General features: G+C 39.9%; 1 protein-coding gene and 1 long non-coding RNA gene across 3 annotated transcripts in view; one reads left to right on the top strand and one right to left on the bottom strand.

Moving 5' to 3' along the window:
- Positions 1–16,536, bottom strand: part of TMEM45B (transmembrane protein 45B) — a 38,811-nt gene extending 22,275 nt beyond the window's left edge. The window contains exon 1 of the mRNA XM_027036918.2: positions 16,373–16,536. The gene's annotated coding sequence lies outside the window, so the exon portion shown is untranslated. The remainder of the gene's footprint in view (positions 1–16,372) is intronic.
- The window catches only part of LOC128311897 (uncharacterized), a 70,655-nt gene continuing 61,430 nt past the window's right edge, over positions 14,795–24,019 (top strand). Inside the window, exons 1-2 of one of the 2 annotated variants that reach the window (XR_008290560.1) lie at positions 14,795–15,968; positions 16,879–17,027. This is a non-coding gene — a long non-coding RNA (uncharacterized LOC128311897). Of the gene's footprint in view, positions 15,969–16,413; positions 17,028–24,019 lie in introns of those variants that run through there. The other variant, XR_008290559.1, reaches the window with a different exon arrangement.

Genomic DNA, 24,019 nt, shown 5'->3' on the forward strand with positions numbered 1-24,019 from the left:
TCTTCTAGGCACATGGTATGATTGCACTTTCTGGCCCCCTTGTCGTTGGGTGGGGTCTTGTGAGTTGTGGGCAGAAGTGACATGTGTTAGTGCTGGGAGGAAACACATAATTAATTGGCAGTTCCAGACCTCTCCGAACACATTTCCCTTTACCACATTACTATCAATGTTCATGACAGTAGCTTCTCCATCAGTCTAGATCCCAGAGTGAGGAGACATTGAGCAGAGCCCCAAACAAGCCATGATGAACACATGGCATAGGAAAAATAAACAGTTGTTGTAATGAGCCACTAAGCTTCGTGGACTGTTTTTATCTAGGATAACCTAAGTTGTTATGAGTCGTACACATATATATGAGGTTAACATGTTATGGGTAGGACACTCAGGCTTTTGCAGTTTCTTTAAAAAAATATTGGAAAGGGGCGCCTGGGTGGCTCAGTCGGTTGAGCGACCAACTTCAGCTCAGGTCATGATCTCACGGTTTGTGAGTTCAATCCCTGTGTTGGGCTCTGTGCTGCCAGCTCAGAGCCTGGACCCTGCTTCTGATTCTGTGTCTCCCTCTCTCTCTGACCCTCCCCCACTCATGCTCTGTCTCTCTCTGCCTCAGAAATAAATAAACATTAAAAAAAATTAAAAAAAATATTGGAAAGCTTTATCATATCAAAGGAAGAAGTTATGATGCTGTAAGAATGGTAGAATTTATACTAAAAAGGCGCCAAAGACTATTTTGGCAAATTGTACCTGGAACTGTCCTGACTCGTGCCTTTTCTTTCTGATACCAGATAGACACATTTTATCTTTTGAAATGGTGCCCAAGTTCTCCTTGGCTTGAAGATGGCTGTCTTCTCCCCGTGTCTTCACATACATCTTCCCTCTGTGTGTGCCTGTGTCCTCTTATAAGGGCAACAGTTAGATTAGACACCTCCCTGATGACCTCATTTTAACTTAATTATCTCTTTAAAGAGATAATCTTTAAATATAGTCACCTTCTGACATACTGGAGATCAGGACTTCAACATATAAATTGGGGGATGGGGAGCATAATTCAGCCCATTATACCACATTTTATTTATTCATCACTTAATTGACATTTCCATATGTAGATTTAATTACTAAATCACTACAAAAGACAAATCAGATGTATCAAAGAAGACACTCTGAAGGTTTAAACAACCTTACTAAGTATTGCTGCTTTGTATTTCTGGGACAGTTTTTCTTAATGAATCTGAAAATCGCCCTCATATGGTTCTAGAAGTCTCAATGCTTTCTTGCTATTTCTTTTTCTTTTTTTAAATAACAGCCTTATTCACATATAATTCATATACCATAACATTCACTCCTTTGAAGTATATAATTCAGTGATTGATGGTATATTCACAGTTGTGCAACCATTACCACTATCTGATGTTAAAACATTTTCATCAACCCCGAAAGAAATCCCACACCCATTAGCAATCATTCTCCATTTCCTTTCAACCCCTCTGACTCTGGCAACCACTAATCTACTTTCTATCTCCATGAGTTTGCCTATTCTAGATATTTCATTTAAGTGGAATCATATATCTCTGCCTCTTTCACATAGCATGGTTTGAAGGTTCATCCATGTTGTAGCATGTAAAAGTCCTTCATTCCTTTTCATTGCTGAATAATATTGCATTGTACAGATATGTCACATTTTGTTTATCCATTCATCTGGTTTTTAAATCTTAATCTTTTAATTTTTTAAAAAGTTTTATGTTTTAAGTAGGCTCCATACCCAATGTGGGGCTCAAACTCATGACCCTGAGATCAAGAGTTGCATGCTCTACCAAATGAGCTAGCTAGGTGCCCAATCCTTTATATTTTTAACTTAAGTATGGTTGACATATAATATCCATTCACGTGTTGATGGATATTTGGGTTGTTATGAATAATGATACTATGAATATTGGCGTACAAATTTTTGTGTGTACCTATGTTTTCATTTCTCTTGGGCATATACTAGGAGTGGAATTACTTGGTCATATGGTAACTCTATGTTTAACATTTTGAGGAACAACCAGACTCTTTTCCAAAATGGCTGCACCATTTTCCCATCTCACCAGCAGTGTATGAAGGTTCCAATTCCTCCACATCCTTCCCAACACTTGTTATGTTCATCTTTTTAATTTTAACCATACTAATGAGTGTGAAGTATATCTCATTGTTTTGTTTTATTTTGCTTCCCTAATGATTAGTGATGTGAAGCATCTTTTCATGAGCTTATTGGGCATTTGTATATCTTCTTTGGAGAAATGCCTATTCAAATTCATTACCCATTTAAAAAATTTTTAACTTGTTGAGTTGTAATAGCTCTTTATATATTATAGATACAAGTCCTGTATCAGATACATGATTTGAAAATATTTTCTCTCTTTTTGTGGGTTGTCTTTTTACTTTCTCTATTGTGTCCTTTGGATCACAGAAACTTTTGATTTTGATGAAGTCAGTTTATATTTTTTTCTTTTGTGGTTTGTGCTTTGGTGTCATATCTAAGAAGCCATTGCTTAACTCAAGACCATGAAGATTCAATCCTATGTTTTATTCTAGGATTTTTACAGTTTTATCTCTTACATTTATGTCTATGATCCATTTAATTAACTTTTGTATGTGGTGTGAAGTAGTGATCCAACTTCATTTTTTGCATATCTAATTGTCCCAGCCATTTGTTGAAAAGGTTTTTCTTTCCCCCATTGAATTGTCTTAGTGCCTTTGTCTACCTTCTACTCTTGAAAATGGATTTCATCAATCTTCAAAGAAGGGCCTTGCCTACAATAAGATGAAACTGTGGTAAAGAATGAGTAATTCAACAATTATGACACATATATTAAATGTTTTAATAGAGTGTGCAGAGTGTTATGACAATGAAAGTAGGACTCTGACTCAGCCTGGGAGAAATAGGAGAAAGATTATAGAGGGAAGTGTCCCTAAAACTTCCTTGAAAAACAGGTAAACATAGGTAGTGTGCGTAAAGCTCCAGACAGAGCAAATAGTACATGCCTAGACTAAGAAGCAGGTGTAGCCAATCATCCATATGGTCAGAATCGAGCTAGATAATGTTTCTTACTCTCTTTACCCTACCATTCCTACTTTCTTTACCAAGAAAGACCTAATGTCATTCTCTTCCATGGCTGGAATGCATTAAACCTTTAAATTGTCTTAGGTTGGGAATGAACAGAACAGTATACTTAAAAGTCAAATCAACCAGACATTGTAGTCCTATGTGCCCAAGAATCTCTAGAAAGGATATAAACCAACTCACAAATGGGCCTGAGGAAGGTTAAGTTAGAAAGATGCAAGTCAAGTTTTATATTAGTTCAGGTGAATTCTATTTCCTTAATTTCCCTAAAGGAAACTGGATTCCTACATGTTCCTTTAAGGGGGAAATACAGTCATATAATAGAAAGAGCACAAACTATGGAGCGTCAATCTTTGCTGCTTTTACTGGTAAGGTCATGGACAACTTCCCTAGCCTCTTGGTACCCTTTCAGTACCCTTTCTTCCAAAATGAGGACCTTAACACTACCTCAGAAGCATCTTGTGAGGATTAACTGAGAATGTCTAGCAGCTAACTATAGGAAGTGTTTAACAAATATTAGTTTCCTCTCTTCTCTGGTGTTCTCATACTTATTCCCACAATTAATGGGGGAGAAACCTGGTTTCTCTTTTAGGAGAAGTATAATTATTGAACTAAGGCTGCTGTATCTTTTAGTACTAACTTCAAGTGGGGAGAGGGGAATTATGTTGAACCTTTACCTGATCCTGGAGAAGGTAGTGAGTTTTTTCATTTTTTAAAATGTTTATTTATTTTTGAAGGAGGGAGAGAGAGAGAGAGACAGAGCATGAGTGGGGGAGGGGCAGAGAGACAGAGATGGAGACACAGAATCTGAAGCAGGCTCCAGGCTCTGAGCTGTCAGCACAGAGCCCAATGTGGGGCTTGAACTCATGAGCTGGCCCAAAGTCAGATGTTTAATCGATTGAGCCACCCAGGTGCCCCTGAATACCTTTTTAATAGAAATGGGATATGTGTTTGGTCAGTAGGCAAATAGGTAATGGGGAGAACAGAGAATATTATTTTGAATCTGTCTTTGCCAACAGAAACACTTAAATGGCTTCTGGCCTGAGTTTACTTTGGAATACAATCAACCCTGCCTGACTCAGCTTTCTGTTACTCTGCAAATAACAAGCCTAATACCTCCCGCTTTCTTCTATGAGCTGCTTAGTAGTAAAATGCAGAGGAAGCACAAGGTACAGAGTTGAAAGTTCTCTGTGGCCCATGGCTGATGTGACTATGGTTTAGTCCTGAACTTCAGGCAGAGTATCCCTGCTCTATAGTAGCCTGGGAGCCCTTAAATAACTCTGGAGTCTGTCACTTTTTTAAAAATTTTATAGCTACTACTGTTATTGTTATTTTCTCTGTAAGTTGGTAGGTACGTCCTTGGTCAGAAGGCTCAAAACCAGAATAAGAATTTGAGCCTTGTTCTGGCATGAGTTCATGATGCCGTGGAACAAAATTCCATGAATAAGAGCTCAGTTACCTCCCAAGTGAGTTTAGATTTCTAAGCAAAAGATGGTCTCATTCCTGCTTCCATTTTTTTTAATGGGATCCCATTAAATATGCTGGGTGCTGAGGAAATAATAAAATGAATAAGAAATGACCCCTCTTAAAATTTGTATGGAACCACAAAAGACCCTGAATAGTCTAAGCAATCTTGAAAAAGCAAAGCAAAGCTGGAGGTATCACAATTCCAGACTTCAAGTTGTATTATAAAGCTGTACTAATCAACAGTATGGTATTGGCATAAAAATAGACACATTGGTCAATGGAACAGAATGGAAAGTCCAAAGACAAATCCACAATTATATGGTCAATTAATCTTTGACAAACCAGGAAAGAATATCCACGGGGAAAAAGACAGTCTCTTCAACAAATGGTGCTGGGAAAACTGGACAGCAAAGTGCAAAAGAATGAAACTGGACCACTTTCTTACACCACACACAAAAATAAATTCAAAATGAATTAAAGACCTCAGAGTGAGACCTGAAACCATAAAAATCCTAGAAGAGAGCACAGGCAGTTATTTCTCTGACATCGGTTGTAGCAACTATTTTTTCTAGTTAGGTACCTTAAGGCAGGGGAAATGAAAGCAAAAATAAACCATTGGGACTACATCAAAATTAAAAGTGTTTGCACAGCAAAGAAACACAACTAAATCACACAACTAAAGGCAACTAAAAGGCAACCTATGTAATGGGAGAGGATAGTTGCAAATGACATATCCATAAAGGATTAGTATCCAAAATATATAAAGAACTTATAAAACTCAACACTCAAGAACCAAATAATGTGATTAAGAATGGGCAGAAGATATGAGCAGACATTTCTTCAAAGAAGACATACAGATGGTCAACAGACACATGAAAAGATACTCATCATCACATATCATCAGGGAAATGCAAATCAAAACCACAATGAGATATCACCTCACACCTGTCAGAATGGCTAAAATCAACAACACAAGAAAAAATGGATGATGGCAAGGAGGTGGAGAAAAAGGAACCCTTGTGCACTGTTGGTGAGAATACAAACTGGTGCAGCTGCTCTAGAAAACAGCCTGGAGGTTCCTCAAAGAGTTAAAAGTAGAACTACCATATGATCCAGCAGTCACACTACTGGGTGTTTACCCAAAGAATACAAAAATTCTAATTCAGAGATACATACACCCCTATGTTTATAGCAGCATTAAATAAATACAATAGTCAAACTATGGAAGCAGCCCTTAGCACTCAGCGCAGAGCCTGACATGGGACTGGATCCCATGACTCTGGGATCATGACCTGAGCTGAAATCAAGAGGCGACACTCACCCGACTGAGCCACCCAGGTGCCCTTTAATCTGTGCTTTTGATTGGATCCTCACCTGTGTCCTCTGAGTTCTAGCACTCATGAACTTCTCTCACCCTTTGTTGCCTTCTTTCTGTCAACTATAATCAGGCCCAAGAATTTTTCACACAAAATAATAAGAGAAAAAGGAAAAAGAAACAAAAAATTCTGTTTGGACCTGGGTCCCTGAAGAACCATTGTGTATCTCTCTTCCTATTTACTATTCCAAACATAAAAGTAATATAGCTAATGTATATAAAAGTTGTAAAGAATAACAACTGTGTGGCATGACTCAGCTTAAGAAACAGAACATTACTAACATCTTTGGAGCTTCCTATTGACACATCCTTGATAGCTTCCCTGACTTCCCTCTTGAGAAGTAGCATCATTTTTAATTGTGTGTTTAGCAATCACTCACTTTTGTCTTGTTCTATACTACATACATTTAGTACATACATGATCTTCAAACAACATATAGTTTTGCAAATTTTTAAACTTTATACATATGTTCTCAAAATAGGTGGATCTTTTTCTCACCATCTCACCTAGTCCAGAGCCAAAATGCCTTTGATAATAGGTTTATTTATAGACAATTACAGTTTCTAATATTAAAATTATTTGGAAAGTCATTAATTATTGAATTAAATTACCACTTAAATGAAATTGTCTTTGGATAGAAAGGGATTTTGATGGTTTGTGTATTGCAATCAAACATTGTCAAAATCAGTTAAATTTCATGAAAAAACCTGGAAATACAATTGCTGTCTCCATTTAGTTCTGCTCCTTCACCACCATGACACTAAAATTACATTCACAGGTGTCACCAAATCTCTTCATATTGCTTCATCAGTGGAAATCTTTATAATATTATCTGAGTAGACCTCTCTTCTGTTCCTGCACTACTCTGTAGCTGACACCATCCCTTAGTCACTCATTTTTGGAATTATCTACTGCTCTTGGCTTTCAAGATACTATTCTCTCCTGGCTCCCTTCATCCGCTATAATCTTCTTTTTCTCCCTTAAATGGTCCTCTTCTTTTTCCTGTCTCTTAAACATGAGCAGACTTTGGTCCATGTTCTATATAGCTTCTTCTGGCAAGAACTCATACATACTCATAGTTCCATTACCACCTGCACGCTGATGACTCTTTTCTCTAGCCTTGACCTTTGCCCTTAGTTTCAAACTCATATATCTAACAACTTGCTAAACCAACAGACACACAAAAACATGTAGATTCTTCTTAGACACCTCAAAGTCAACATGTCCCAAACTGAATTCATCATCTTCTTTCCCCACCAGATTGGTAATGGCTTAACATCCAGTTACTTCTAAAGCCAGATTCCTAGGACTCATCTGAGACTCCCTTTTATCCCTCTCTCTGCCCTGCAGTGTTTCAATTCCCCAAGAGACTAAAATATTCTGCTTATTTTGGCTACCCAAATTTTCTGATGTTCTTTTTCCTTTCTAGTCCTACGATAGTTATCTCATTTAGGCTCTCATTGTCTTTTGCCTGGACCACTGCAGTGCCTCTAATCCTGCCATCCATAAATCCTTTTTCCACTCTGCTACCAGAGTCATCTGCCTAAAATGTAAATCTGACTACGCCACTATAGAATCTAAAATATTTCACTGACTAACCACCACCCGGATGTAGTCCATGCCCCTTTGCATTGCATATACCCAGAATGTGGCTCTTGGCCTGTCTCTCAAGCCTCATCTCCCATCTGTCCCCACCACAAACCTTACAGTGCTCATGCTATTCCCTCCACCTTGTGTGTCTTTTCCATTTTTTCTTCGCGTGACTTCCCTTTTCTCAGTTTTCAATAGGTGTGCCATATCTCCTCTAGAAAGCCTTCTGTGAACTTCCAGGCTAGGCTATGGCCCCACCTCTGTTCTAGCATAGTACATTACGCATATCTTGATTTTTATCACTTAACCTGTTATATTAAAATTACACATTTACATGTCTTACTCACTAGACCATAGGCTCCTCAAGAGCAGAGATCTTATCTACTTCGTGTTAAAGTTCCCATAAACTTTCCCATAAAGTTCCCATAAAGCTTGCCATATAACAGGTCTTGATCTGAACTGAACTAAATCAACCTAGCCATAATCCTGAATCATGAGGACACTAGCTCCTGAATCCAGTCATTTCTAAGGGTGCTGCTATCATTACTTTTTCATATAATTTTTAGAGCGAGATGAGTCCTTGAGAGATCTTCTAGTCCTTAAGAGATCATGCCTCTCAGACTGGTGTACAGGTAAGCCCCAACAGTCAAAATATCTGAAATCACATGACCAACATGGTTACCATCATAGAATTATCAATTTCACCTTAAGATTTTGGGGAAAATTATTTTCATGTTAAAACAGAGATGTGGGGCACCTGAGTGGCTCAGTCTGTTAAGCATCCAGCTCTTGATTTCAGCTCAAGAGCATAATCTCAAGGTTGTGAGATCAAACCCCACATGGGGCTCTGTGCTGATAGCATGGAGCCTGCTTGGGATTCTCTCTCTCCCTCTCTCTCTCTCTGTCCCTCCCCTGCTCATGCTCTCTTTCCAAAAACCACCACCGGCAGCAGCAGCAGCAGCAGCAGCAGCAACAACAACAACAACTAAAAAGATGTATTTGAAGGTAGCATAAATTTTTTTAGCATTAAGGGAGACTATAGCTTATGCCATGCTGTTTTCAGCCAAGCCTCCATGCCATGAGAATACAAGTTCTATGGTGAGTGGTAGCATTTGAGAAACACTAATCTACAAGATCATTTGATCTTGTAGTTCAGTTCTTGTTCTCTATAAAAATAAACAATCCCAGTGAGAAAAAAGCCTAGAAATTATCTCAAAAACAGAAGAGAGAGATTTTTCATCCTGGGTCTAGGTTAGTTTAAACAGGTGTCCACCTGATAGGCAGGATAGGTCTTCTGAAATTAGTACATCAGTGTGCTTTGTGCAAAATATACCAGAAGACAAATGATGGTAGGGGAGAAGAGACAGAAAAAAAATGTTAGAACGGAACAAAGAGAAAGTCTGGGTCAAAGTGGGGGCCAGATCAAAAAGAGTGGAAGGAAGCAAAGGACAGTACAAGAGTGGCATGGAACAAGAGAGAAAAAAACATCCAAATAGAACTGTGATTAAAAATGGTGCCAGATGTAGGGTGTTTGGTGATAACCCAAGACATTATTACATCTTCAGTAAGATGATACAGGGAGTTGTCACTCCTGGAAATTCTACCTGAAGTCCTGGTAGAAGATCTTCCCAGTCTTTTTTCCAACAGCTGTTCCACACATCAAATTTGAGAAGGAGGTATCATCTTCCAGAAAAAAAATGGCATAAAAAGATGCAAAGGAAACAGAGGAAACATCAAGGGGACAAGTAGGAAGGGTTAATTTAAAATGGGTAATGGAGTCAATTTATCTAGGGCCTCTTATGTATCAGGCATGGTTTTAAGTGATGGCGAAACAGAGATAACAGGGCTGGGCCCCAGTCTTCAAGGGCTTTGCTGTCTTCTTTAAAGGTGCCTGAGAAGGAAGAGCCAACAGTACAAAATCTGGTATCTAATGCCTAGGCTTTCTGATGAAGATGTCTTTGAAAGCTAAGTCAGGAATCATTCCTGTGACACATATTATCTGGTGCCTTTTTGTGATCTAAAACTTTCCCAGGAAAGAAAAAGTGCTGACCCTGCCCCAAGTTTTGGGTATCACATGTCAGGCTAAGCAAAGAAAGAAAATAGTATGGATTTGCAGAGTGACCTTCAAGGGCAGAAATTCTCTCCCAAATTCTGTAACTAAGACATTCTTTGGAGGTATTAGGAAAATATTTTCTCAATATAACCTCTTAAAGAGAAATAAGAAGCTAACTATAATTTTCCATCTTAATTAAATATTCTTCTAAGTGTCATTATTAAGATTAAGATAAATATTGGCATGATATGGAGCTTCTTCAAAGGCCCTAACCTTTTCTGGATTAAGTATTTCTCCACCGGTGGGTAATAAATGTTTCGCAAATGGTTATTCCAAAACAATTTGTTGTACTTGTGCTTACAAGACTTTTATTACACTAAAATCTCAGGCCTTTTTATTTTTACTTATTTATTTTTTAAGTAAGCTCTATGCCCAGTGTGGGGCTTGAACTCACAACCTCAAGATCAAGAGTCACATGCTTTACCAACCGAGCCAGTCAGGTGCCCCAGAGCATCTTGCTTTTTAATAGAAAAGAACTCACTCTACGTGGAAGACTGCTGATTGTCTCCCTGCTGCTGACAAAAGACACACAGAGGAACACAGGGGTACACAGAGGCAGCCACTTCAAACGGGGGGGCAGAGTCAAGAACTAAATTCTAAATGTTTGAATCCTAAACTACCACTTACCCACTCAAAACAAGAACCTTTCCTATTAAATGGATTACATAATAAATAAATCAAACTTACTAATGGTCTTTTCTCAAACAGGAATAAATGGCTAGAGATAGGGTCTTCCTGATGAGAAACTGATTAGACTAGAAAGCTGCTAGAGACACAATGATGAGCCATCAAAAAAGCCTGCTCTGGATAATCGCCCTACAATGAAGCTCACAATCTGCAAGCCACACTCACAGACTATACATTTTGGCATTTTTGGTACACCATTCTTAAACATGGACAGTTGAATAAGGCTTCTGCCATAAAAGGTAGAACGGAAACAACAGAAAAAAAAAGGGGCCTTTGAAAATATACAGACACCATTCAGGATACTCTCAAAATTAGAAAAAAACCAGAGCTAATATTCTCAGGGAAATAGGAAAAGATACTGCATCCATAAAATAGGAGCAGGATGCTATAAAAATTTCTTGAAAGCTGCCTCACCCCACCCAAATAAAAGTCCTTGGGAATTAGAAATATGATGATAGAAATGTAAAAATTTAATATAAGGGTGGGAATATTTATTAGAACTAAAAGATTAGAGTTTTTTTTTTAAATAGAAAAGATAAGAAACCAAGAGGGAAGATTCAAGAGATCCAGCATCTAAGTAATTTAATGTAAGTTGCAGAAAGAGCAGAGGAAATTATGCGACAGAAGAAAACTGAAGAATATGATTTTTAGATTAAAGAGTCCTTTAAAGTATCCAAAACAATGACTGGGGAGAAAAAAACCCAAACCAGTATGAACTAACAACATTGTGAAATATCAGAACATGAGGACTAAATAAAAGAAAACCCTACAAACTTCCAGACAGAAAAAAAAAAAAAATGCATGGGATCAGAAATCATAATGGCATCAGCTTCTCAACTGAGCGATAAGAAGGGAGAAGAAAATGGAGGAATGCCTTCAACATTCTGAGGGGAAATTAATTCCAACTGATAACCTATATCCAGCCAAACCATCAATCAAATATGATGGAAGAAAAATTACATCATAAATGTACAAAGACTCAAAAAGCCAGGTCCTGGGGGGCCTGAATCTTCTATAATTTGGGGAGCCCTCTTTAAGAAAAAAATAATAAAATTACCAACACAAAATTGGGTGTGAACGTGAATATTTATTTAGATTGAGAAGAGAAATCACAACAAATGGGAACCTTGGAGATTCATGGCTCTTTCTTCTAAAATCTTTTTAGAAAATGTGCCCCAAATGCTTCATGATGGCGACCTGGCTTTTCCTCTCCACTTGTCAACTTTCAACAGTTTGCAGCCCTCACAGAGGCCTGCAAATGTGAACTTCAGCAGCTCCTGGATAAATTTGCCTCTGTCTCCACGTGGCTTTTCTCAGGAAGCCATGCTCCAGCAAGACCAAGGAGTGAGAGGGCACAGAATCCAAGAAACAGGAATCCGGTACAATTGACAAGGTGGTAGCAAAGGAAGCTCCCAGTGCAACAAGGAGCTCAGAATAACCAGTCTCAGAGAATAGGGGGCTGGGCAGGGATGATTCCAAGAAAAGCATAACAGACTGACTACTTACTTGATGCTTAACTCTCTACTGAGAGGAATTTTACCATCCTGTCAAAGTTTGAGTCAGAATTGTAATGAGTACTCAAAAAACCTAAGCAACTGAAGAAGAGGTAGCAATTACTAACTCCAGGTATAGAGAAAGGTTGTACAAGAAAGGAAGTGTAGAAATCATGGTGTATCACATAGCTGGAAAAAGTCATAATAATGTAAACACTAAACATTGCTATATCAAAAAAAATAGGCTATAACTATATTAGGACCTTGCAAGAAAGGGAAACAAATATGAAAAAGAATAATGAGGGTATAAGAGAGCTACATCCTTATCCTCCCTGGTAGGACGTCAATAGATACTATCCAGAACTGGGAAAAGAATGAGAAATAGCCAGTATTAGCATGTTACTTGGGAATATGGTGGTAAGTATGAGAAAAACATACATGAGAGACTGAAAGTCATTGCCTCTAGGGAGGTAGCTGTGTAGACTCAGTAAAAGCCTTGTAAAACTTGTGACTTTTAAGACTCTCCATTTATTTGTGTTGACCAAAATTTAGAAACAGCCTCAAGAGGGATGAGACAGAAAGCCTTTGGAAATAAAATGAAGGTGCCTCTGATAAACTAGCCCCAATTCAATGTTTTTCAAATTATGATCCTGTGACCACCTGTGTTCAAATTATCTGGAGTGCCAGCTTATCATTCAGATTTATAGACTCATTCCAGACCTAAATAATCAGCATTTCTTGGGGGTGGACCTCGGAATCTATAATTTTAAAAAGTTCCCCTACATCCACTGCATTATCTATTGCTTTTTTAATAAACCAAAAAACAACAACAGGTAAAAATAAAATAAAAATAAAATAAAAATTAAAAAATAAAAATAAAACAACAACAACCCATATAGAAACAAAGAGTCAATGACTCATAAAACATATTATGACAGATGCTGCTAGTTGCTTACCCTATATCTATTTTCCCCTTCTTAACAGACTCCCTATTTTGTTATATTGGCAACATGGCTGACTAAAACACTAGATTTGCTCAGGTTTTCCTATAATTAGGAGTGGTTATGTGACAGAGTTCTTATATGAATGAGGTATAAACAGTCTATTGGGTGGAACTTTCAAGAGTGATATTATTATAAAAACAAGGACAGATTCAGCTGGTACATGCCTTCTGCCCTTCCTTCTGCCCTTCTTTCTGGTAAGCCCTCTCTGATACGAAGAGGTGCCTGTCTCTCAGTGAGGACAAAAGGTGCATGCTAAAGATGGTGGTGCAGGAAGACAGAGGAATCTGGCCCAATCCTCAGCTTCTCACCCCCAGGCATCCAGCTATTTGAGAAAAACAAACTCCTCACTTACTAAGTTATTGTAGTAGGGTTTTCCGTTACTTGTAGCTGAATGAAGTCCTAATGACATCTCATCCTTGTTCAAACGTTTGTTTGGTAAGTATTGAACGCATTTTATTGAGTGCCCACTACGGGCACTGTGCTCAGAAAAACACAATGGGCCAGACCAAAAGGCTTTTTCTCTCACGGACTGTGGAATCCAGTTAGAGTAGGAGAATCTACGGATATTTGAGTCCAGGATTCAGGGAGGCTATAGTTTGCTGTCACAGACCCAAAACTGAACCACTTGACTTATGTATCTAGGAAATCCTCGAGGGACCACATGCTGGAAACAGCAGTAGTCTGAACACTGGGAAGCCTAGGTTTTAGCTGCAGTTCTTCAGCCAAGTAGGTTTGGGTACTTGCTTAATTTTTCCTGAATCCCCTTTTGTTCTCGGAAGAAACAAAAAGATTGGGCATGATAAATATTTCAGGCTATCCGCAGCTCTAAAATGTTTTTGCAGTTACGATGAACAAAGATGGGCATGAAAGATACCAAACAAGAATGTTCCTAAATTTAGATTCTAAGAGTTCATACTCAGAGAGTATGGTAAGTAAATGTTCAGGAAAAACAAATCACAGACAACTCCTCACCCCCAAATTACACACGCAAACAAAAGAGCTCCCCTGTAGGGAGCTGAGGTATTACGGAAGAAGTTCTGGCTTAAGGTTGGCTTTGCCACTTAACAGCTGGATAACCTCAGGCCAGATACTCAGTATTTCTGTTTCAGTTTCCTCAATTATGAAATAAGCTATTACTATTTCCTCACAGTGCTGCTTATGGAAATCGCCTTGTACTCTAAAGCTGCCGTGGTATCAATAATGGTTTATGATATCTAAATTCCACAGGGAAATACATGAGTGTACTTTGGTATCTTCAGCTTAAATTCTTCATCACAGAAGGCTGATAGATCTTTTGAGTTTCAGGGAGCCTGGGTGGCTCAGTTGGTTGAGCGTCTGACTCTTGACAGCGAGGAGCGTGCCTGGAATTCTCTTTCTCTTCCTCTCTCTCTGCCCCTCCCCTGCTCCTGCTCTCTCCCTCAAAATAAATAAATAAACTAAAAAAAAAAAAAAAGATCTTTTGAGTTTCTTTGTCCCTTCAGTAGTGCACCTTGTGACCCATTTTATTTTCACACAGAGAACAGACAAGAGAAACAAAAACAGCTCAAATTCAAATAATCTCTGTTTATTTCTAGCCCCCAGTAAAGGTTTGGGGGAGAAGACTGTTTAATTGAAAGGGAAGCTGAGTCCAAATGACGTGTGGGGATTCTAGTACTTACTTGTAGCCTCTAATTGTTCCTATTGGATATTGCATAGTATTGTACATGATTTAGTTTTTGTTTCATGACCTGTCCATAGAAACAAATACAGATTTGAAATCTGTCTCATACATGCCCATTAGTTGATGACAGAGTGGTGACTTCTATTCTCTTACCGACAATTATAAAAAGTTTTGCAATAACAGGAAATTTGGCTATGGAATAGGCTCTACATGTGGTAAAACTGCCCTTACCCACTTTCAACAAACAAATGCATTTGAGGGAAGGAGATAATCCTTTAATTGTAACCAACATAAGCAATTTCTGTAGTTTGACCGTTTAAACATGGCAGCCGATGTTAACTTGAAGGTGGTAAGGAGACAAGAGAGAAGTCTTTCTTTCTCTTTACTCCTTTTCTCCCCCAGCCCTTGCCAAATCCTATCTCAAAGTTCCATTTGCTGAGATTAGGCAAGAGACACACCAAGGACATACCGGGGAACATTCCAAACAGAATCACTGGTGTCAACGCGAGCTTTGATAGTCTCACTTGGGCCATCACAACCAATTCCAGAACCCACAGAATACATGAAATAAGTACGTGGTGATACTGTGCCTCCCATGGAACAAGTGAGAAGATATCAAGTCCTTTAAAAGGAAAGTGAATGCTTGTCTTTCCTAATACCAGAACCATTAGTGCACAGCCAGAAATAATGCCTCCCTTCTGCTTATGTCAGGCACTCTCCCTTGGAAAATCAGAGAACCATATTCAATAAAGCTTTCGTATCAATTGCATGGCTTTCTCAGAAACTCTAGGAACAGAGGGTAACTACATCCTTATTGAGCCCATGAACTCTCAGTCCATGAAGAACTATGTTGGACTCTCAGAGTGTATGAGGAGTCTCCCCTACGTGATTTAACATGGACAAACCCCGGATTGTATTGAACAGGTTGCACATCTGGCCAAAGAGTACATGTTTCTTAGGAATGATAAGCCGTACTACCTATTAAAGTGAGTGTAAAGACACAGATAAAATTCTTATGCCACTTTATGAGCCAAACAGGGCGGTGAGTAGGGCAATGAGGCAAATGGTCAGGGATGGGGAGGAACATGGCACTCACTGAGGGAAATGGCAGAAGACGTGAAGGAAATGGTCACTTCTGTGACTCTTAGAAGAGGTAGCTGGCTAAAACTTTGAAAGGCTGAAATGCAAATCTTTCTTATATCTAGGGCTAGATTACGTTTCTAGAGGTTATCCTTCTGCACCCAGGCAGGGTCCCCTAAAACTATTTTTAGGTCCAGTGTAAACCTCCCCAACCCCTGCTAATCTTACCTCTTTGCGCCTGACATCCGTTTCTACCCACTGAAGTATTAGTGGGAGCTAAATCAGGACCCAGGAAACTTTATCAGTCAATCGCCTCTTATTAAATTCTAGGCTTCCTGGTTTAAGGAAGTATCTGGCTGGCGGTGTTTGTGGAGTGGCGCTAAAAGGACAGACAGTAGGAGGTAAGTGCCCACGGCGGTGTGGAGCTGGAGAGGAGCGGTCATGGGCCGGGTGTCCCCGGATCCTCGGGTCCTCGGGGGTGGGGTGGGGGGGAGAGGGGCGCTGGTGGAATGGAGGGCAGGAGCTTCGCCCTCCGAAGCTCCGCTCGCCTGGCCACACGGTCGACCTCACTGGCTGGGGACGCAGCAGTTTTCATCCTAGGGCCGCCGGCGACCCGACCCAGGTGCGCACCGCTTCCGAGCAGTCCAGCCCCTCCCCCTGCCCTGCCGGAGCCCGCTCTCCCCGCCGAATCCCCTCCCGTTCCGAGCGCCCCCCTGCCCTGTCCGAGCCCCCTCCCCATCGGAGGCCCCCTCCCCTGGCCCGGCGTCCGCGGAGTCCGAGCCCCCGGCCCGTGGCGGCGTCTCACCTGCGCGGAGCGCCTCCGTCCTGCGCCGACTGCGGCCGCCACCCAGCAGGTGCGAGCGCCCGGCCCGGCCTGGCCCAGCAGCGCGACTGCCTGCCCTCCCCACCGCAGACTGACCGCCTCGCCCCGCCGGTGCCGAACGTGCGGAGCTTCCCGGCTCTAAGCCCGAACTTCCCTCCACGCCCCCCGACACTCCCGCCGGGGCCCAAGACACGCCCTAAGGTGTGCTCCAACAGGGGCGGGGTCCTGGGCACCCAGGGCGAACTGCGACTAACCGTGACCTCCTATGATGCAAAGCAATTACAGAAACCTGGGAGGCGGCGAGGACTGTGGCGAAGAGGCTGTCGCAAGGAAGACTGTTTACCGAGCGACGCAATCAGTGAACACACCGACGAACTAGTCACCGATCTCCCTCCAGCAAAGGCAGGCACTGGTGTCCCATCCTGGACGAGAGTCCAGTTCTCTGGTTTAAGCTTGGGGTCACATGAGTTCATTCATTCATCCGACAGATCTGCCGCCTGTTGCACCCGCGCAGTTCTAGGTGCTAGAGAAAGAGCTGCGAAGGAGACAAAGCCCTTGCTGGAAGGGGCTCCCTTCCTGCTAAGAAATGCACGCCTTTCTTGCAGTAGCCTGTGATCTCGGTGCCCCCATCTGTAAGGTAAGGGGTTGGCCTCCTAGTTTCCTACCCTAGCTCATAATCCCCTGTGGATGTGGAAAACTTCCCCCTTAGCAAGATCTACGGCTCCATCTCAGACCTACTGATCAGGATCTCCGGAGGAGGTCATCAGAGGGACCGGTTAAGAGTTACTTAGGTGACCAGAGGAAGTCAGGGCTGAGAATCGCCCCTCTGGATCTCTAAGATGCCTTCCAGCTGATCCCATTGTTGATAGTCCTGGAAACCAAGAAAGTCTTCATGGAAAAGATGCTGCATGTGGGTTTTAAAGAAAGGCAGAGGATACACCCTAGCAGGGCGGCAGGGGATAGGATCCCAAGGGCAGCTTCTCTTGATCAAGTAGTCTTTCTTTTTTGTGAAGTCAAAAGAGACTTTTGAGAATAAGGCATCAACTTGAGCAAATCCTTCCTCTATAGAACAGAGTGAATGAGGCCTGGTGGAAGAGATAATGGCAGAGAGGCACTGCTATCACTTAAAAGGCTAAGGGAGCCACACGCCTCAGATGGATAATGCGCCAGTGCCTGGAGCTGGAGGACCACCTCTTTTGGTTCCCATCAACTTGGGAATTTACTTAACTACTAGGTCTCATCTGGCACTTGTGCACATCCATTGTTTTTGAAATGGCTGAGAGGGTGGAGTCCTGGATGCCTGTTAGTTACCCTGGGGAACACCGTTCCCTGTCACCAGATTCCTGCAATGGTCAGGCTTTCTTTTTAGTGATTGTGTCCTCTAAGGCCATGATGATGAAACAGATGCGTGACTCCTCAGTAGTAGTTACTGGTGGGGGAGATGCTTCTTAACATTGAAAAATTGGAACTAAGAAAATTGTATCTGTTTCAAATTATAATATCCAAGTGCGAGGACAAACTAGTTCTTACAAAGTAAGTTTGTCTTTAACTTGGTCTATAAAAAGAACATAAATCAAATAGCTTAAATCAAACAGGTAACAAAAGATAAATTACTAATATATCAACAACCATAAGTTAATACAAGAACAGCTACCAATTATGATAAAACCATTAAAGATAACAATGAAACAGTTTAATGTCTAGAAACAGATCCAATTATATGTGGGTCTTGATAAGCACAAGGATGGTTTTTAATTCAATGGGAAATGGCTTATTTTTATAAACATTGCTGACATAATTGACGATTCTTTTGGAAGATCTTATCATAGACTTGCTCATTATCCAATGTCCCCTTAGTCATCATAATCCCAAGTGGGCAAATGGCCACCCAGAATGAGTACTATTTTTCCCAGCCTCCCTTTTAGCTAGGATGGATTATGTGACTAAGTTCAGGACAATAGGTTGGAAGCAGAAGTAGTATAGGCAACTATTCGCCTGAAACGAAGGGGACACACCCATCTTCTCCCTGCTCCTGTCCTGCTGACTGGAACGTGGAGATGGCAGTCAGCCATCTTGTACCATGAAAATGAACTGTGGAGTGAGGGATAAAAGGAGGCTGGATTCTTGGATTATCTCACACAGTAGTCTCCATACCAGTCCTGCAATGCCCATCTCTAGATGATTATGTGAAAGATACATAAAACTGTATCTGGTATAAGTCACAGCTATCGGAGGTTTTTGTCACATGCAACCAAATTCATAACCTAACAAACTCAGACCATCTTTCCTCATGCTTTAGACCATGAATAAACAAAAATTGAAGATGGATTAAAGATCTCAATATACTATTTACTTTGCCCAGTAATTGCAATTTGGAGACTCCATTGTATGGAACTGATACATCATAAGAACCTTAAGGATTCGGACTGCAGAATTATATATTATTTATATTATATATATTATTTATAATAGCAAATGTTTGTCAGTGTGGGAGTAGTTAAATATGGTATAGCATGTCCGTTATATGACATAGTGTGCAGTTACTAAAAAGGCTGAATTAGATTTATATTTATTGGCCAGGAAAATAGTCATGGGGTATTGTTATAGTTAAAAAGTTTGCAGAGAGGTAAGGGATTTTTTTTCTTTTTCTTTCTTTCTTTCCTTTTTTTTTTTTTGTGGTAAAATATACATAACATAACAATTACCATTTTAGGAGGTGCCTGGGTGGCTCAGTTGGTTAAGTATCTGACTTTGACTCAGGTCATGATCTTGCAGTTTGTGAATCTGAGCCCTGCACTGGGCTCTGTGCTGACAGCTTGGAGCCTGGAGCCTGCATTGGATTCTGTGTCTCCCTCTCTCTCTGCCCCCCGCTCCCCGACTCATGCTCTGTCTCTCTCAAAAATAAATAAACATTGAAAACAATTACCATTTTAACCATCTTAAATTGTGCATTGCAGTGGCATTAATGACATTCACATTAATGTGCAGTCATTACCACCATCTATCTCCAGAATTTTTTCATCATCCTGTACTGAAGTTTTATACCCATTAAATAACTATCCATTCCCTGATCCTTCAGCCCTGGGTAACCACTTTTCTAGATTCTGACTCTGAGATTGACTACTCGAGTTTTCTTGTTTAATTGAAATCATACAGTATCTGTCTTCCTATGTCTAGCTTATTTCAGTTAGCATAATGTCTTCAAGGTTCATCCATGTTGTAGCATGTATCAATTTCTTTCCCGTTAAGGCAGGAATATACACTACATACATTACATATAATATGCTACATTTTGTTGATGTATTTATCTGTTGATGAACATTTTGATTGTTTACACCTTTGGCTATTGCAAACAATGCTGCCATAAACCTTAGTGTATAAATATCTCTGGGTTCCTGCTTCCAGTTCTTTGGTGTGTATATCCAGAAGCGGTGTTGAATCAAATGGTAATTCTATGTTTAAGTTTTTAAGGAATTGCATTACTGTTTTCCACAGCAGCTGCCCCATTTTGCACTCCCAATATCAGTGCACAGGGTTCCAGTTTCTGCACATCCATGCTAACTCTTGTTTTCTGGGTTTTGATAGTAGCCATCCTAATGAGTATGAAGTAGTATTTCACTGTGGTTTTGATTTGCATTTCCCTACTGATTAATGCTGATGAGCATCTTTTCATGTGCTTATTGGCCATTTGTATATATCCTCTTTAGAGTATTGTCTATGCATGTGACTTTCCCATTTTTGAATTGGGTATTTTGGCTTTTTGTTATGGACTTTTAGCAATTTTTTATATATTCTGGGATTAATATCTTATCAGAGATACATGATTTGCAAATATTTTCTCCTGTGGGTTGCCTTTTACCCTGTTAGTGTCTATTGATGCAAAAAATTTTAATTTTGATAAAACCCAATTTTCTATTTTTGCCTTTGTTGCCTATGCTCTTGATGTCTTATCCAAGAAATCATTGCCAAATTCAGTGTCATGAAGATTTCCCCCTATGTTCTCTCTAAGAGTTGTATAGTGTTATCTCTACACTTAAATCTTTTATCCATTTTGAGAAGATGTGGCATATATACATAATGGAATGTTACTCAGCGATCAAGAAGAATGAAATCTTGCCATTTGCAATGACATGGATGGGGCTAGAATGTATTATGCTAAGTGAAATAAGTCAATCAGAGAAAGACAAATACCATGTGATTTCACTCATATGTGGAATTAAAAAAAAACAGGTGAACATATTGGAAGGGAGGGGAAAGAGAAGAGAGGGAAAGAAACCACAAGAGACTCTTAATGATAGAGAACAAACTGTGGGTTGCTGGAAGGAGGTGAGTGGGGGATGGGCTACGTGGGTGATGGGTACTAAATAGGGCAATTGTTGTGATGAGCACTTGGTGTTGTATGTAAGTGATGAATCACTGAATTCTACTCCTGAAACCAATATTGCACTGTATATGAACTGACTAAAATTTAAATTAAGAGAGGGAAAAAAGTCTTTTATCCATTTTGAGCTAATTTTTGTATATGGTGTTAGATAAGGATACAACTTCATTCTTTTACATTTGGACATCTAGTTTTCCTGGCACCATTTGTTGAAAAGATTGTCCTTTCCCCATCGAATGGTCTTCCCCCATGAAGCGTCTCAGCACTCTTGTAAAAAAATCACTTGACGATATACATAAGGGTTTATTTCTGGGATTTTTATTTTATTACATTGATCTATATGTCTGTCTTTATGCCAGTACCACACTGTTTTGATTATTGTCGCTTTGTAGTAAATTTTAGGTCAGGAAGTATGAGTCTTCCAAATTTGTTTTTCTTTTTCAAGATTGTTTTAGTTGTTTGGGATCCATTGAGATTCCATGTGAATTTTAGGATGCATTTTTCTATTCCTGAAAAAAAAATCTTTGGGATTTTGATAAGGATTGCACTGACTATACAGATTGCTTTGGGTAGTGTTGATATTGTCTTCCAATCTATGAACAGAAGATGTCTTTCCATTTCTTTATGTTTTCTTTAATTCCTTTCAACAATGTTTTGTAGTTTTTAGCATACAAGTCTTTCACCTCCTTGGTTAAGGTAATTCCTAAGTATTTTTTTTTTTTGATGCTATTGTAAATAGAATTGTTTTCTTCATTTCCTTTTCAGATTTTTATTGTTGGTGTATGGAGGTACAACTGATTTTTGAGTGTTGATTTTTTATTCTGCCACTTTGCTGAATTAGTTTTACTTCTTTTTTTATTAAAAAATTTGTTTATGTTTATTTTTGAGAGTGAGAGAGACAGAGCACAAGTGGGGGAGGGGCAGAGAGAGAGGGGGACACAGGATCCGAAGTAGGCTCCAGGCTGTGAGCTGTCAGCACAGAGCCCGACATGGGGCTTGAACTCATGGACAGCAAGATCATGACCTGAGCTGAAGTTGGATGCTTAACCGACTGAGCCACCCAGGCGCCCCTAGTTTGTTACTTCTAACAGTTTGTGTGTGTGTGCTTGTGTGTGTGTGTGTGTGTGTGTGTGTGTGTGTGTGTGTATAATAGGCTTTTCTACATATAAGAAAGATCATATCATTTGTGAATAAAGAAAAATTTATTTCTTCCTTCCTAACTTGCTTAATTGTTCTGGCTAGAACTTCTTTTTTTTTTTTTAATTTTTTTTTTCAACGTTTATTTATTTTTGGGACAGAGAGAGACAGAGCATGAACGGGGGAGGGGCAGAGAGAGAGGGAGACACAGAATCGGAAACAGGCTCCAGGCTCTGAGCCATCAGCCCAGAGCCTGATGCGGGGCTCGAACTCCCAGACCGCGAGATCATGACCTGGCTGAAGTCGGACGCTTAACCGACTGCGCCACCCAGGCGCCCCCTGGCTAGAACTTCTAATACTGTGTTGAATAGAAGTGGAAAAAGTGAGCATCATTGTCTTGTTCTTAATCTTAGAGGGAAAGTTTTCAGTATCTCACCACTGAGTATCATGCTAACTGGGTTTTTCATATATGACCTTTATTATGTTGAGGTATTTTCTTTCTATTTCGAGTTTGTTGAGTGTTTTCTGTGAAGGGATGTTGAATTTTGCTCGGTGTTTTTTTCTGAATTCACTGAGATGATCATATCAGGTTTCCCCCCCCTCTAATTCTGTTAATATGGTGTATTACACTGATTGATTTTCATATGTTAAACTATCCTTGCATTTCAGGAATAAGTTCCATTTGGTTATGCTATATAATCCTTTTTTAACTTATTATTTTTTAAGTTTATTTCTTTATTTTGAGAGAGACAGAGGCAGCGTGAGTTGGGAGGGGCAGAGAGAGAGAGGGAGAGAGAGAATCCCAATCAGGCTCTGTGCTGGTATTGAACTCACAAAACTTCACGATCATGACCTAAGCTAAAACCAAGCATCCAACACTTAACTGACTGAGCCAACCAGGTGCCTGTGATATAATCCTTTTGAGATGCTGTTGATTTCTATTTGTTAGTTTTTTTTTTAATTTTTTTTTAACGTTTATTTATTTTTGAGACAGAGAGAGACAGAGCATGGACAGGGGAGGGGAAGAGAGAGAGGGAGACACAGAATCTGAAACAGGCTCCAGGTTCTGAGCCATCAGCCCAGAGCGCGACGCGGGGCTTGAACTCACGGACCGCGAGATCGTGACCTGAGCCGAAGTCGGCCGCTTAACTGATTGAGCCACCCAGGCGCCCCTGTTAGTATTTTTTTTAAAGGATTTTTGCATCAATGTTCACAGGGATATTGATCTATAACTTTGTTTAACTGTAGTGTTTTGATCTGGCTTTGGTATGATGGCCTCATAAAAATGAGTTGGGAAATGTTCCTTTCTCTTCAAAAATTTTTGGAAGAGTTTGAGAAGGATTGGTTTAGTTCTTCTTTAAATGTTTGGTAGAATTAATTTGTGAAGTCATTAGGTCCAAGATTTTTCTTTGTCAGGAAGATTTTGATTATTGATTCTTTCTTCTTAAAAGTTAGAAGTCTGTTCAGATTTTGTGTTTTTTCATGGTTCAATCTTGGGAGGTTGTGTGCTTTGTCCATTTCATGCATGCTGTATCATTTGTTGATGTACAATTGTTCTTTTATAATCCTTTTTATTTCTATAAAATCAGTAGTAATGCCTCTACTTGTATTTTATATTTTAGTAATTTGAGGCTTCTCTTTTTTTCATAGTCACTCTAGCTAAAGGTTTGTTAATTTTGTTAATCTTTTTGAACAACTAACTTTTGGTTTCATTGATTTCCTCTATTATTTTCTGGTCTCTATTTTATTGTATTTTTTAATTAAAGTTTTTGTTTTAAGTTTCTTTATTTATTTTGAGATAGAGAGAGAGAGAGAGAGAACATGTGTTGGGTAGGGGCAGAGAGAGAGGGAGAATTCCAAGCAGGCTCTGCACCATCAGCGCAGATTCCAATGTGAGGCTGATCTCATGAACCGTGAGATCATGACCTGAGCTGACATCAAGAGTTGGACACTTACCTGACTGACACTCCCATCCAGGGATCCCGTATTTTTTTTTTTTTTTTAGAGGGAGAGAGAGAGCGTGTGAGTCGGGGAGAGGGGCAGAGGGAAAGAGAGAATATCAAGCTGGCTCCATGCTCAGCATGGAGCCTGATGTGGGGTTTGATCCCATG

This window comes from Acinonyx jubatus, chromosome D1 (assembly GCF_027475565.1).
Source record: "Acinonyx jubatus isolate Ajub_Pintada_27869175 chromosome D1, VMU_Ajub_asm_v1.0, whole genome shotgun sequence".
NCBI lineage: Eukaryota > Metazoa > Chordata > Mammalia > Carnivora > Felidae > Acinonyx > Acinonyx jubatus.